Source organism: Hirundo rustica, chromosome 4, assembly GCF_015227805.2.
Source record: "Hirundo rustica isolate bHirRus1 chromosome 4, bHirRus1.pri.v3, whole genome shotgun sequence".
Classification (NCBI taxonomy): Eukaryota; Metazoa; Chordata; class Aves; order Passeriformes; family Hirundinidae; genus Hirundo; species Hirundo rustica.
Window position 1 is genome coordinate 48,106,015 of NC_053453.1, and position 14,719 is coordinate 48,120,733.

Here is a 14,719-nt window from a genome sequence, read left to right on the forward strand (position 1 = left end):
GTAGAGTTAGTGCTTAGCAGTGTGGCGCCGGTGCGGAGCCTCGTTTTTTATGCCTTAAACTTATGAGTAAGGAAAATAACGATCCGGGGTGACGCCCGGGTCCTCACTCCGAATGTGAGAGGAATTTTTGTGCGGGTACAGGTCGCCCCTGGGTGTCCCGCTTACTTCGCGGGATGCCCGGGTGCTGTGATCTGCCCGTTGTTCCTTGGTGTGCCTTGCAAGAACAGAACCGCTGGGGGCGGAGTGTTCCCTCTGCGCCGGCAGCGGGGCGGAGGCGAGGCGGGGCGGCGCCCGTTCCCCGCCTTGTCACATCGCAACGAGAATTACAATCGGTCAGAAGATAAGAAATACCTTATGATTATCTTTTTGCTCTGTTCGCTGAGGTGCCCTAAGGGTCTTCACGAGGCTTAGAAATAAATCACCAAGCCTGGCCAATAAATATTTCATGTGTCTGCAGGAAGTAATTCCTTTTCTTCTAAGGGAGCAATTACACCGCTAAAAATCAAGCCAAAAGGGAAAGGGAAATGGTGCCTCATGCAGCTCGGGCAGTGGTGAGCTCCTAGGGTCCTGCCCTGTCATGACCTGCATGACTGTGTCTCTGGATCTCTGGGCCGTGGTGCTGTTCGGCCTCCCTCAAAACGCCCTTGTGCAGCACATCACAGCCACAGCCTCTCCAAAATGCAGTTTTGCTTCCACCTGCAGTTCTGTCATGAGGTTCACTTGTGACTCCTTCGCACCCCCGCTGTTCTTTTTCCCCAGCACCTTCCTGAGCTGCAGTAACCACGAGGCATTGCTGTGCACGGTGCAGCACCCATCGTGCTGCTGTGGAGCTGGTGGCCCAAGTGCATTCCATGTGAGATCCAAGGGGAAGCTCCTGTGGGGAAGTTCCTGGACTTCAGTAGTGTGGGAGCTACCAGGGAGAGCTGGGGACAAACAGAGGAGACTTGTGCAGCTGAGGTGGCTGCTCACAGCCACACAGGCTCAGGCTCCTACAGCACTGTTTTCCTCTCGGAAAGCCTTTGTGAGCCTTGAGTCATACCAGCAGTGATGTCAGGTCCCTGCTTGGTTGTGCACTGGTGCTTGATACAGCTTCAGGGTGGGACATGACTGCCATTTATGCAGTCCTATAAATGAAGGAACACAAAATACAGCCCTTTTTTTGAGTTGCCTTTCTGCAGCTGTTGAGGAACTTGATCAAACTGAGGCATTGGGGTAATATGTGACATTTGTTTTGCTGTTGCAAAACCAAAAGGCAACATCTCTTTGAGCAAAATCTTTTGGCTTTAAGAGCAGCCCAAGTGGTTCCAGACTAGAGGGCCACCTAGCCAGTGACCAGCAAGGACCCCTATGGAGGTCACTTCCGGACACCGCACCAACCTTAGTGCTCTTTGTGCAGCCATGATGCCTTCAGGCAGTACCTCCACTCTCTGCTTTGTGGTGAACCACATCCTCCTGTTCGTTTCGCTTCCATCAGCCTAGTTCTTGCAACTGAAGCTGAAGAGTGCATATGTAGCTGCCACCCACCCCCTCTTCCACATGTGATCCCTGAAGTCCTCTTCCGTCCAGGCAAAGAATTCCAGGTCTGCTCAGACATTCCTTCAGTGAAGCTCCCTTCCCTCTGCAGGCTCCCACCTTCCCATGTTAAGTCTCTGTGGGAGGCTGATTAGGGGGCATGAGTCATGCTGTTGTGGAAAATGAAGGGTTTAAACCTCAGGATCTTCCTCTCTCCGGGTTTCTGATTGTTTTGCTCTTCCTGTTAGACATAAGCTGTAGCTCAATATCCGCAGGTTCATCATGGTTCCTTCTCTGAGCTGTAGATGAGAAGTCAAATATTTGTTCCATTGTGAAGAACAAGGTTCACTTTCTTAGAAAAATTTATAAGCTTAATAAAAATTTAAAACCCGACAGTTAGGAGAGACAAAAGCAAAACACAGTTTCTCAGCCAGGATGCTTGGCACCGAGCCAGCCAGCATACCTGCTAACAAAAAGTTTGCTCCTTAAAAGTATCAGCCTGTTGCATATTTTTAATTTCCATGCATGATTCAAACATTCCTTTTGAGTGTGAAATTCTTTGTTCAGTTTCAAACCTCCCTCCCCCCCCCCCATCCTTTTATCTGGTAGATCCATCTGCAGGTGGCTCCATTCCATCTGATAGCACAGGTCCCATAAACTCTTCTCCCAGGGTTTTGGTCATCTTCATTTGGATAAGATACTTGATAACAGAAGTTAAATAGCTTTTTGGTCAGCAATCTTCATGCAGGAATTAAGGATGACTCCCCCTACCTTCTGGTTTGGCCAGTTTAGATGTTACAAAAAATACCAAACAACAGTCTTTTACTTTTAACACTATGTTACAATCATTAAAAAAATATACATTCATCACATTTCTAAACTCTATTAATAAAAGAAAATACAGTGCAATCTTCCCACATTATATATACAGTATTCACTTTAATATTTGTGAAAAGCCAACTATATAATATGAATTTATAACAATATCCCCCCTCCTTCTTTTATAATTCATTTGGCTTGAGCCATATGCCTTGTTTTCTAGCTCCATTATTTGTTCATTTTTTTCACAGATCAATTTTGCTTCTTCAAAGGGGTCTTCTATATTATTTTGTTTCTCTAATACCATGATCTTTTGTGCCGTTCAGTTTTGTAGCAAATTTAGGGTCCATAGGCATTGTTACACTTGCATGCCTTGAACTATGCTTGTGATCAGCCGAATAAAACAAGGGATTAAACAAGGAAGAAATATCAGGCCAGCAGTAGCACATAAGAGAAAAATACTAGCTTTTTCCACCATTCTATTCCCAATAGGTTATCCCATACGCGTTCCAGGGGGCCATTCTTCATCCCCCCATTTTTGGAATCGTCCAATCAAATCCCTCTTATTTCTTTTTAAGTCCTCATAAACTGGTACTCCTAATTGATCTCCATTTGGTCCTGGTAAAAGAAAGAAACCAGGCTGTATAATTCCCAAAGTGCCTCCCTTTCCACCTAGAGGGTAGTCTTGGGTATGCCCTCTTTCCACATATCCAAAATAAGCCATGTGGTGCTTTCCAATAATCATTTTCCTGCTGATTTATATTCTCCAAGCATTTGGATATTTCTGGGATCCCAAAATAAGGTTTATTTCTTCTATCATTACATTGAAAAAGTCCAGCTTCGTTATTATATCTACAATTTTCCTCCTTCATTTTCTTTTGAGTCCAATACCAAGTTGATTCCTCTGGGATCCACCATGTAAAAGTTCCATTGCTTACCATATATCTTTTACAGGGAGTTTTTCCCACTTCATTAAGAATTTTTTTCCTGTGCACCAGAGACATTCTTCCCCTATCACTGTTGAGCTTAAAATCCACCCTTCTGGTTGGTTTTCCCCTTTTATATTTGTCTGGTTCCACTTAAGGAGTTCAACTGGGCCTAAGCTACTGCCTTTCTGTGGCCATTCTTCTGACATCAAAGCACCTCCACAGACCCAACAGCTGGTTATGTTAAGTTCCTTACTTATTCTTTCCCCCAATTCTACAAACAGATTTTTCCCCAGTCTCAAGATATCTATTTATTTTTCTAATTGCTGGTCCAGTTTTGTATACAGATCTTGAAGTGAAATTTGCACAGAGTTAGATTGCTGTGTTGGCTTTGTCTTTTTGCTTGCCTGTTGCTCTTTTACTAAATCTTGGACTTTACTCGCAACAGCATATGTGAAACAAATCCATCTTTCCCCTTTTGGACATTTACTTCCCAAACTGTCACCACTTGTTCCCAAATTTTCCATAATCCTGTATTTTTTCCCATTGTGAATGCAATTACTTAATTTGGTTAGGTTATAACAGTGACTGTTGATGTGGGTGTGTGTAATAAGGAAGGAACCTCGGTGTCTTTCCATATACAGCTTTCAATAGCATCTCTAACATGACTTTGCCGATATCCCATAAGGGAAAAGACAAAAAACGAGTGACAGAAAAAGGAATAACAGAGGTCCGGTGTGGCTTATACCTCCACCTCCCATGCCTATGGGGTTGCGACCCACAGCAGGAGTGTGTGATCTTCTTGGTAGCAAGTACAGTGGTCAGCTGGTCTTGCCCTCTACTTCCTTGTCACGTCCTTTTTGTTAATTTCCAGACAAATCATCTTTGACTTCTTAACTGCAGTTTCCCACTGTTCCTCAGGTATTTCCCACTCAACAGGTACCAGTAATTCCCATCCACAAAGCAAAGTCACTATTTCAGCTGTTCTTAGTTCTGCTGGGATGGGGAAGATATTTGTCACTTGGCACTTCATGCAATGAGAGCATTGCTTTTGTGAACTACAGTACCAATTTTTTACACAATTTGAACATTTACATTTAACCCAGCTAGCATGTCCACTATTGGGATGAATCAGACAGGGTATATAGTATAATTCTGATGGAGGTAGTAACTCCTCTTCTCCTGTGTATAAGTCACAAGCTAAGGTGAGAATATAAGAACCCTCTGACCGAAACAGTCCTGATTCTCCTGTTTGAAGTGGAAATATTCCTCCCCAAGGGTAGTATCAGGGGCATCTCAGAACTCTTCCAGGCTGAACTTGAAACCACTGATATGAACTTGGCCTTATTTCCCAATTAGGTTTGATTCTCTGTATATTTCTTGGGTCATGTGGGTTCTCCCAGTTCATTACCACCCAGTCCCCGTTTAAGAGTCAGTTTAGTATCACCCAGTTTATATGTTACAGTCCATTCCTTCTGTTCTTCCACGGGTCCTTGGATTCTGCTGGCATGGATCCACCTGCTGTATTTCATTAGTTGGTTTGTTCTGTTTTCCCCCATGTTCACTGTATTGATGGTTTACCCCTAAAAGTCCGTACCCTCCCCGTAACTCCTTATAAGTTCATACCACACCTTCCTTTCCAGCACCTTCCCTGCTTGTTATCCAAACCGTACCCACTACTCCCAAATCCTCCCTATCCATCACTGTAATCCCTGCCCCTTTACCCAGAATGTTCCCTGTTCATCAACCCTCCTTCAAAGCACTATTGGACTCAGGAATACAATCCCTCCTACTCTTTAACCTTGGATTTCCGTTGCTAGTAAGCCATGTGGATTTATCCCGGGGAAAGAGTCTCCCTTCATCCTTTGCCTCGGTTCCAGTCAGCACCAAAGGCAGCAGAAGCTTGCAGCTTCAGCTCCAAAGGTTCAGCATGTCTTAAGCCTCTGCTTAGGGAATGCTGTTCCCCACTCCTGCCATTGCCCTGGGGTCAGGAGCTAGCCTGAGTGACACCCTCGTTCCCTGGTCCGGATCGCAGCTTTGGTCGTCAGCAATACCTGAAAAGGACCTTCCCATTGTGGAGTGTGCTGGCTTGAATGCAAAACCAGTGAGAGACTCCAAGTCAGAAAAAACAATTTAATAGGAGAGAAAAAAAAAAAGTAAAATAAAATAAAACACATGCAATAATACAAAAGATCACTGACAGAGTCAGAATACAACCTGACACTGTGGTGGTAGCAGTCCAGATGAAGTGGTCTTGTTGAAGCAGTGATCCATAGAAAGGTCTGGTAGCTCTTGTCCTCTGGGAATCCAGTGGGTAAGGCTGCCTGTGCTGTCCCAAATCCCAGATTATATCCAGGTGGGAATGCTTGGCTCCTCCCCCTGAGCAGAGCATCTCACAATGGGTTGATATCATTCTATGAGTCTTGCAATGAATCCTTGATTGCCCATTAAACAGAGATAGCTCCTGGAGGGAGTTACCTATGAGTCATGCAGCAGGGCATTGATGGGCCATTAACAGAAGATAGTCTGGAGGGAGGGGACAAGAGAAACACTGCCCAACCTAGTTTCAACAGCTCATGGTGATAGAATACATACTTTGGGCACATCTTACATTGTAACCTAGGACATGGAGTTAAAGATTGTTCTTTCCACGTTTTATCTAATACCCACTCCCCTGGATGGATATTATGGATTTTAAAGTCTAAAGGTGCGGTTTGAGGGATAATCCCTTTTAACCACATATTTTCAAGGGTTTTTGCAATTGTGTTGATATATTTCTTAACACTCATAGCTTTTTCATGTTGGGTGGTCAGAAAGGGTAACCCAAACATTATCTCGTAAGGTGACGCTCCCAGGTCTGACCTGGGTTGTGTTCGAACCCTCAGTAAAGCCAGAGGTAGACATTTTACCCATGACATTTGGGTTTGAATTATTAATTTTGTTAAGGTTCTCTTTAAAGTCTGATTCATCCTCTCTACTCGGAGTTTGAAATGGTCAAAGAGCTAACTCCTGACCTCCTAATGTTGTTTTTCTCATTACCTTTTTATTTACCTTTTGGCACATTATAACATCTTTCAGTTACTTGTTTTGCCAATCCAAAAATCCCAATACACCCATAATTCTTTACTTCTAATGTCAAGTCATCACTGTCTGTTAGGATTGCTTCATATTTTAGCATCCCAGAGTCTGTTAACCATTTTTCAGCCTTCTGGCTCTCTAACGGAGCTACCGGCTCTGTTTTGCCCAGGCTGACTCGAGACTGCAACAAGACAGGAAAACTCCCCTGGGTCCTAAAAACCCGGGAAGCGGCGAGGGGCTTTTCCCCTTATCACAAGAGAGAGACCCCATCGGTGGCAAAGGAAAGGAGCCAGACTTGGTGTGAGGGCAAATCCAAGGTCTTTTATTTCAGTCTTTGTCCCGTCCTGTTTGGACGTCTGCCCCAGACTGCGCCTGGACCAAGTCATGCAGCCAGCCTTGTGCTCTGGGCTTATATGCAGGGGAGGGGCTAAAGGAGGGGACAAATCAACACCCAATGTGGGATAAGGTGGGAGTGGAACAGGGTTGGGGGGACATTCAAAGGAACCAATGTGGAACATAAAGGGAGGAATCTCCTCGGCTCTTGCCCTATCATTCAATGTCTTTTACCCGAACTCTCCAGAAACTGTGAGGAATAGCCGAATGACAGGGCCTGCAGGAGGGGACTGGAAGGAGTGTGGGAGGAAGGACAGGGAAGGGGGGAAGGGACAAACCTCGGGATATAACATTTTCCAGGAGAACAGGGGAGTACAGAACAAACCATTATAAAACCCAATACAAAAATGAAATACAATATGAAAACAAATAAAACAACACTGGTTTAACACATTTCGGACTGCATGAGGTGTACAGACAATTAGTTTACTTCCAAAAGTAAGCTTCTGGCTATTTTCTAGCAGAATTGCAGTAGCTGCTATAGCTTGAATACACACTGGAGAGCCATGGCTCACTGGGTCCAACATCTTTGATAAATAAGCTATTGGTTGTCACTAGAGGAATGAAAATAACGACAATCACACAGTCTGTTGTCAGAGCAAAAAGAAGGAAGTTTATTTCTTGACCTCGATTTATATAGATTCTGGACAGTGACTAGGGATTGGAGAATGAGGTTACCACCTCTCTGACCCCATTGGTCAAACTAAAAGTCCATCAGTTATCCCTCCTCCAAAGACAAATGTGAAAACAATCACTTTGTTTATGTTACAATCAGTGAGAAACTCCACTACAAAAATGCAAACAATCAGAAAACTAAAAAGAACAGGCAACAATTGGTCTCTTCACTCCTCCCCACTCCTGAACCAGAACTCCATAAGCTACTCCATTTTCCACATTCACATACAGATGAAAAGGTTTTCTAATGAGGGTAAGCTCAAAGCTGGCACCGAGGTTAGTTTCAACTTCAATTCTTCTAATTTATCATCATATTCCTTGGTCCACTTTATATTATCTCCTTCTGTCAATTTTCCATATAAAAATTTTACTGCCTAGTATACTCTTCAATCCATAATCTACAATATCCCAATAATCCAAGTAGCTTTCTAATTTCCTTTTTTGAAGGAAGGGTGAGGTAAAATTCCTGCAATCCTCTCAGGGTTTAGCTTTTGGCTACTTTTGCTTATGTCCTAGGGTAACTTTATGATGCTTGTATCCCCAATCGTCTGTTCTGTTTGTGCTGTATATTGAGTTCTGTGCCTTTAAGACTGGTTCTAAGAGCAAGGAGAAGTGCGGAGTTTGTTTTGAGAAAACTGCCTGACTCCTCCACATTCTTCTGCAGACGGGGTGTTCGGTGGAGCTTGGCGAGACTGCAGGACAGAGATCTTTTTGCTTTTAGTTAGTTTCAGCTAGCTAGGGCAGAGAAGTTCCCTGGACTGTTTTTTTTTTCCTTTTTCTTGGAACTGTTTAAACCTGCTCTGGACTGAAAACCCAGGGGAGCACTGGGGCTGCACCTGCGGCCCACCGGGGCCTGGACCTCAGCATTTTCCAGCAGCGCCGGAGGGACTGGGACTGATGAGAGACTGAGAGAGAGAACCGAGCTACACCCACGGCAAGGACTTTCTCAATTTGCCATCTCACTCCAGAACGAGAGGTTTTATTGCTTCATATTATTCATTCTTTATACTTGTATGCACTTAATTTGTTAAGTAAAATAGTTTTTTTCCACTTTTCTCCAAAGAAGTTTTTTATCGGAGTGGTTGGAGGGAGGGGCCACGTGGGTTTGCTTCCCAGAGGGATCCTATTCAGGGGTTTTCTCCCAAATTTGTCCCTAAACCAGGACAGCTTATTAAGTGTCCAAGATATTTTACTTCTGATTCTACAAATTGCAGTTTTCCTTTTGATACTCTTAATCCTTTTTCTCTGAGAAAATTCAGGTTTATAGTAGCCTCCCTAGCTTCAACTTCAAATTCCCCTGACAATAGGAGATCATCCACATATTGGATAATTTGTATTCCATAAGGAGTGGGGAAAGTTTGTAATATTGTTTCTAAAGCTTGCCTAAATAGGTTTGGAGATTTAGTAAACTTTTGTGGTAATTTTGTCCCTCATAGTTGCTGCTTTGTCCCAGAATTTCTATCCTCCCACTCAAAGGCGAAGACATTTCGGCTTTCCTCAGCTAATGGACAAGCCCAAAAAGCACCTTTTAGGTCCACTACACTAAACCACTGATGCTGGGGTGGGACCTTACTTAGGAGAGTGTAAGGATTGGATACCACTGGGTAACGGGTCCAAGTTCTTTTATTAACCTCTGGTAAATCTTGTACTAATCTATAATTCCCATCAGGCTGCTTTACTGGGAGAATGGGGGTATTATGAGGAGGCATACAAGGTTCTAATGTCCCATCTTTTCATAGTCCTTCTATTACTGGCTTCAAACCTCCTTGTCTGTCACCCTGGTTTTTCTGAGTTTTTTAAAGCCTTCTACTTGTTCATAAGATGGAGTCAGTTTCTTTAGTTTCTGCACAATATTAGGAGCAGTGTTTCACTTTTCTCATGCATGGGAACATAAACAAACCTTTTGTTTTTATTCCCTGTCCTTTGTTTACATATTTCTAGCCTGAAAATAATGTTAATTGACAGCTGGTCTGGCCACTAGAAGAAGGGTAGTAACCCCAGAAGCCAATCCACAACCAGACCCACAAATGTATAAAAATGAAAGAAATAAACAGGCTGGCTCAGGCTTGGGGAGCAGCTCTGCACTGCAGACCTCTCATCTCTGTGTTATCGCTTTATGTGCTGCTACCACAAGGTGTGAAGGATAGATGGGGGGTAAATGGGTGTCCCAAAATCACTGCTTTTACCTGACAGCTCCAAGCATAATTTCCTCACCATAGGGACCAAATGATTCCAAGAATCCAGCACATTATCCTGGACAACCTGTTCTGGTGGATCTCCCTACTGTAGTGGAAGTACCCCTGGTGCTGAAAACCCCGTGGAATAATTATGCGTGGGTAGCCTTTGCTGCTCTAGGGAAAGCGCATCAGATAAATTACACACTGGACCATTCCATCGTTCTAATTTTATGTCTCTTGGTGGCAGATTTTGTTGTGTTTACTTTTCACAGGAGAACTCTGAGGGACATGAAGACCACATCAACAATGATAAAACTAGTGATACTCTTCTGCATCCTACCACAACCCATGGCCAAAACCTAGCTAGTTTGAATTTTAAATACTAATTTATAAATTGGTTGCCACAACTAGAGGTTTGACTGAATTACAACGATTGCAGTCGTCCTTATTGGCTTTGGGAAAACATCAGTGGTTATTATCAAACCTATTACCAAATTAGGAAAAGGTAAATGTAAATTGGTAATTGATGCACTCAGTGCTACACAAAAACCACATTTTTTTGGCCCTCAGCTGTATCCAGGCTGAATTGTGGATGCAACCAGTTGCTGCCTCTATTATAAGAGAAGGCAAAGAAGGCATTTTCCCTACTGAAATTTGGAAAATAATTTGGGACAATGCCACTGGTTTTGAAAGAGAATTCCAATCCAGATGGGACTTAGTGAATTTTACTTACAACCCCATTACAAACACAGCCCCAGCTTTTGTGTTAACCATACGTAATGCCTCAGTGCGTTTGATATTCCCCATCATTGCGTTAGGGCTGAATTATGATGGAGCTATTCTCTATCCTTCCGAGCATAGGGAACAGGCCCATCAAATTGTTGAGAAATGGCAAACTGTTAATTTCAATTATAGCTCAAGACATTTGTTTGGACACAGAGCAAAATATCTGTCATTTTGAAATTCATCCTTACGAGGCTTCTGAAACTGTCCTTATATATATAGGTAATGGTTGTGCATGCTCTAGAACTGCATGTGATATGGTATTTGTAGAAAATGTAGTAGTGTGTAGGAGAGTGTTGGGACAGCGATGAGAGATTTCTGGAGTCCAGGGCAGCTCTTAAAACGTGGTTTATTGCATAGGTTGTTGGTGCAAGAGCTTTGCTTAAGCTGCCAGCCACAGCTCAAAGCCTGCCCGAACAAAGAGCATTAAGTTCTTGTTACAATACATTATACCTCCTTCTGTGTTGAATATTCTAGTTTACACTAACCAACCAGTACAAGACACAAATCCTACAGTATTTACATATAGCCTATAGGAACTACTACATTACCATACCATGCCACATTCCAAACCCTAAAAGCTACTTTCTAGACTCCTTTTCCCTTCCACCTTGGCAGGGCCCCTTCCCCTTGGACCCTTGGCATGCCTTTGTCTGTTAGGGATATTGCTCAATCAACAGGGATCTTGCCTTCAGCTAACTCAATCACTGCCTTCTGGCTTGGCATCCTACATCTCAAAGCTTGCTTTCCTTTCTATTTCACTCATAGGTTTCATGCTGTTAGAATCTTTTGCCAAGCGATTTCACCCTCTCCAAGAGTAGTGGATACTAAAAATCATTCAAATTTTTGTGCTTGTAATTTTAATAAAATTACAGGATGTGATTTTTCTTATAAAGCTCCAGTTACCTCTCATTACCTTTTGCAATCAAATTACACACTGATTCACAAACTATCACCTGCTCGCGTTAGAATGAACCTTACTTTGGTAAAGCATTTGTTGCTTCATCAGGATTTAATACAAATTTTGGAAAAGATCAAGAAAGACGGACAGAAAACCCTGGTAATTGTTCAACATAATGTGAAAGAAATACATTGTGTTATAGAAAGGGTAAGACAGGATGTCGAGCACAGGTGGTAGGATACTGGTTTTGGGTGGTCACCTACTGCCACAAGTGCCTTGAACAAATTGTGTCATCCCATCATTGTCCTTTTGATTTTAGTTTTAATTGGTTTTGTTTTATCAGTAATCTTATTCGTTATGAACTGGAGAATGATGAAAACGGTTAACATGGTTGGTGGCCATAATCAATGCACATAACCTGGCTGATGTCCTCTCCCCTAAGAACATCCCCAAGGCTATTGACACAAGGCGATTATAAAATTTGAATGTATGTTTTGAAATTATTTTCTCTTGTAATCTTGTGAAAATTACTTCTGATTTTTTTGTGATTTGTTTTGAATTATTTTAATTAATACTGTTATTTTTTGATTATTCATGATTTGTTTGATCATCTGAATTAATATAATATTTGTTTATTGTTTCCTTTTCTACTTTTCCTTTTCTTTCTCTCTCTCTACATACTGTCTCTGTTCTTCAAGATATACTACCAATATTGACGAGTCCTGAAGACTTTGCAACAACACTACGGAACCCTGCTGATGAAGATCTCTTGAAGACAATCATGAATCACAGGGTGGTGTAAGAGTTGGTCTGAAGTCCCCTCATTTGCCTCACGATCGTCACGAGGACCCTGAGGACCCCACTGCAGTTCTGGCCTGCTCGAGGTGGATGCTTGCCAATCGTCTGCAGGTGCATTTTCCTGAGTCACCACACCATGGTACGCTGGCTTTGAGCAGTGTAATGGCAAATCTTGTACTTGAAGTTTGCACCTGCTTCATGGTCCCTGCTTCACAATAGCCTATGAATTTCCCCACCTCTTGGCCAAGTGGACTTTATGGGCAACACTGGTGGTTGGCCCATGGAAAATCCCTCATCTGCTTCACAAACACCATGACAGACAGAGCTCAAAGCCCCCTCCCAAGGACTGAGACTGAGACTCTCCCTAATGTGACAGGCGGATCCATTGACCGGACCACGAGGACTTGGTCTCCATGTTTGGTAGCTATATCCCCTCTTTCCTCTCTCTCTATCTCTCACTCTTAATCCCTCTGTTGCATTTGCTGTGGTCAAGCAATAAAAGGTGCATTTGTTTTGATTAATACTGAAATCCCCTCTGTGTTGTTTTGCATTCTGAGATTGGTAAACGAACCATCACAACCCCTGCTTGTATGAGCGGATCATGACAAAGGTGCACACAAAACAATGAATGCTACACAGGAAAGAAGCTGGCATTTCAAAGTACACCACCTACCTAGTGACTCCAAGAACTCTGCAACAGAGCACTGGATGGCTAACGAGCAGGAAAGATCAGGGGAAAACTTATCCCAAGCCATGTATTCCATAGGTGTCCAATAAGGGGCTCATCATGGCCTCTAAATATTTGGGACAGTCCTGGAGAAGGACTGCAGTGGATGGATGAAGCACACCAGTCCTATAGAGCCATCCTTAAGTGATAGGTGCAGTCAACTTTAACTAGATACAGGGGAGTTAAAAAGCAGCACTTTTTGGAAATTCTATAATGCACCTTATTTTCCATGCCCTGTTACAAGCTCTGCAGGTGTGAATTGTTTTTGTACCCCTTTCTACCCTCCAAGAATCCAAATTAAAGATATGTAAGTTCTTATGCCTCTAATGTGGAGAAAAGTTCACGCTGGTTGTTTCTTCTCTTCTCCTTGATTAGATTATCTGTGACATTATCTTACAACTGATGGAGGAGAAATTTGGTGGAGACAGCAAAGCATCCTTTGAGAAGGTGACCAATGAAATCTGCACGCACCTGAATAATACCTATAAAGAGGAGGGCTGGTGAGGATGTACACCCTCCAGGCTCTTCAAACAACTTGCCAGCACTGATTTGCTGCTCTTGGGCCACCAGCCACAGCTGGAAAAATTTAAAAAGGCAAGAAAAAAGGCTTCTACAATATAGATACCAATGTCAATGATTTCCTTAGCCAACTGAGTTTCTACAGCTAAACAAAACCCAGATACATCAAAGTCACCCAACAAATCCTGATGTGCTTTGCAGTTTCAGTGTTTCAGGTGGGTTCCTCTGGCCACTGTCCTTGAAGACTACATTTTAAGAGAGTGACTTTAAGCTTTCTATCTCTAAAAGAAAGACTTGCTCTTTTCCAGCAGCACCAGCAGTTCTTTGACTCACCTACCACCTCTCCATCCTCACAGATGACCGCAAGGAGACCATCTGAAGCATGTCCAGAATCTTGGTAGAGGTCATTATTTAAGAGGCATCAGTATTGTTTTGTGTTTGAATTTGAACAAGAGGGGAGTGGTGTATTGTTGCAACCCTGAGCACTGAGAATTTTAGACTTTGTGTGCTGAACAGGCACTGACCCCCAACAAAACACTACATTTGACCCAAGGCCTTGGAAGAGGTTTCCAGAATTGAGTGATAGCACTGGTATTATGGGTGTGTAGTTTGAATAGAAGTGTGTAATATCACAGGGTGGAAAATTTAAAGTTTAAGGTTTTAGTATATAGTAATATATATTAAGCAAGATGGAGGCTTTAAGGTGTAGACAAAGTATTTTTTTTCACCTTCTTCATGGGTTTGGGTGGTATCTTGTAATTGGATAGAAAAATCCGCATTGCAGACCGTGGGTGGTTGGTTATTGGGTTAAAAGTGAAAATAATTAGATGTCATTTCATAATTGGACAGGTTGTTCTTAAAAGACCTTGTAAAGAGAGAGACAGAGCCATTCTTCACTTTTTTAGCTAGAACTCACAGCTTGTGAAACTGTACTATAGATAAGAATTAATAAACATCTGAATCCAAACATGAAACCCATCTCTCGAGCATTTAATCCTGGCTCTGATAGGAAAAGAAGATAAAAACCCCACAGTGTATAGGAATGACCAACATCTGGGAGAGACATGAAGAAAGTCCCATCTTGCATGAACCAGGAGAGTTACCTAACCTTGGTTTCTCAGAGCAGCTTTCAGCACAAGGCATGACAACACTGTGGTCACCACTAGACCCCTCTGGGCAGGGATGAACAACTCCAGGGTGTGGATTTCACTGTGTTACTCCCAGGAAATTACTTCGGTTGTACTACCACATGAAGCAAGAGTAGAGCTCACTGGCTCTTGTGCACTCAAAATGCACCCAAGCAGATGGAGACTGCTGCCTTGCTGCATGGGCAGCACAGAGGGCTCAGCCTGGCATGGGACTCGTCCTATCCTGTCACACAGCCTTGAACCTCCCTTCAGTGCTAACTGGG

The 14,719-nt window shown here is 43.0% G+C and overlaps 1 long non-coding RNA gene and 1 other non-coding gene across 2 annotated transcripts; both read left to right on the forward strand.

The window, feature by feature from the left end:
* The first annotated feature begins 49 nt into the window (after window positions 1–49).
* On the forward strand, window positions 50–198 carry LOC120752474 (U12 minor spliceosomal RNA). The gene has a single exon (XR_005700720.1). It is a non-coding gene; the product is annotated as a U12 minor spliceosomal RNA (small nuclear RNA).
* A 7,646-nt stretch (window positions 199–7,844) lies between these two features.
* LOC131378546 (uncharacterized) lies at window positions 7,845–14,220 on the forward strand. Its single transcript, XR_009207807.1, has 3 exons — window positions 7,845–8,379; window positions 11,963–12,201; window positions 13,165–14,220. It is a non-coding gene; the product is annotated as an uncharacterized LOC131378546 (long non-coding RNA).
* The last annotated feature ends 499 nt before the right edge of the window (window positions 14,221–14,719 follow it).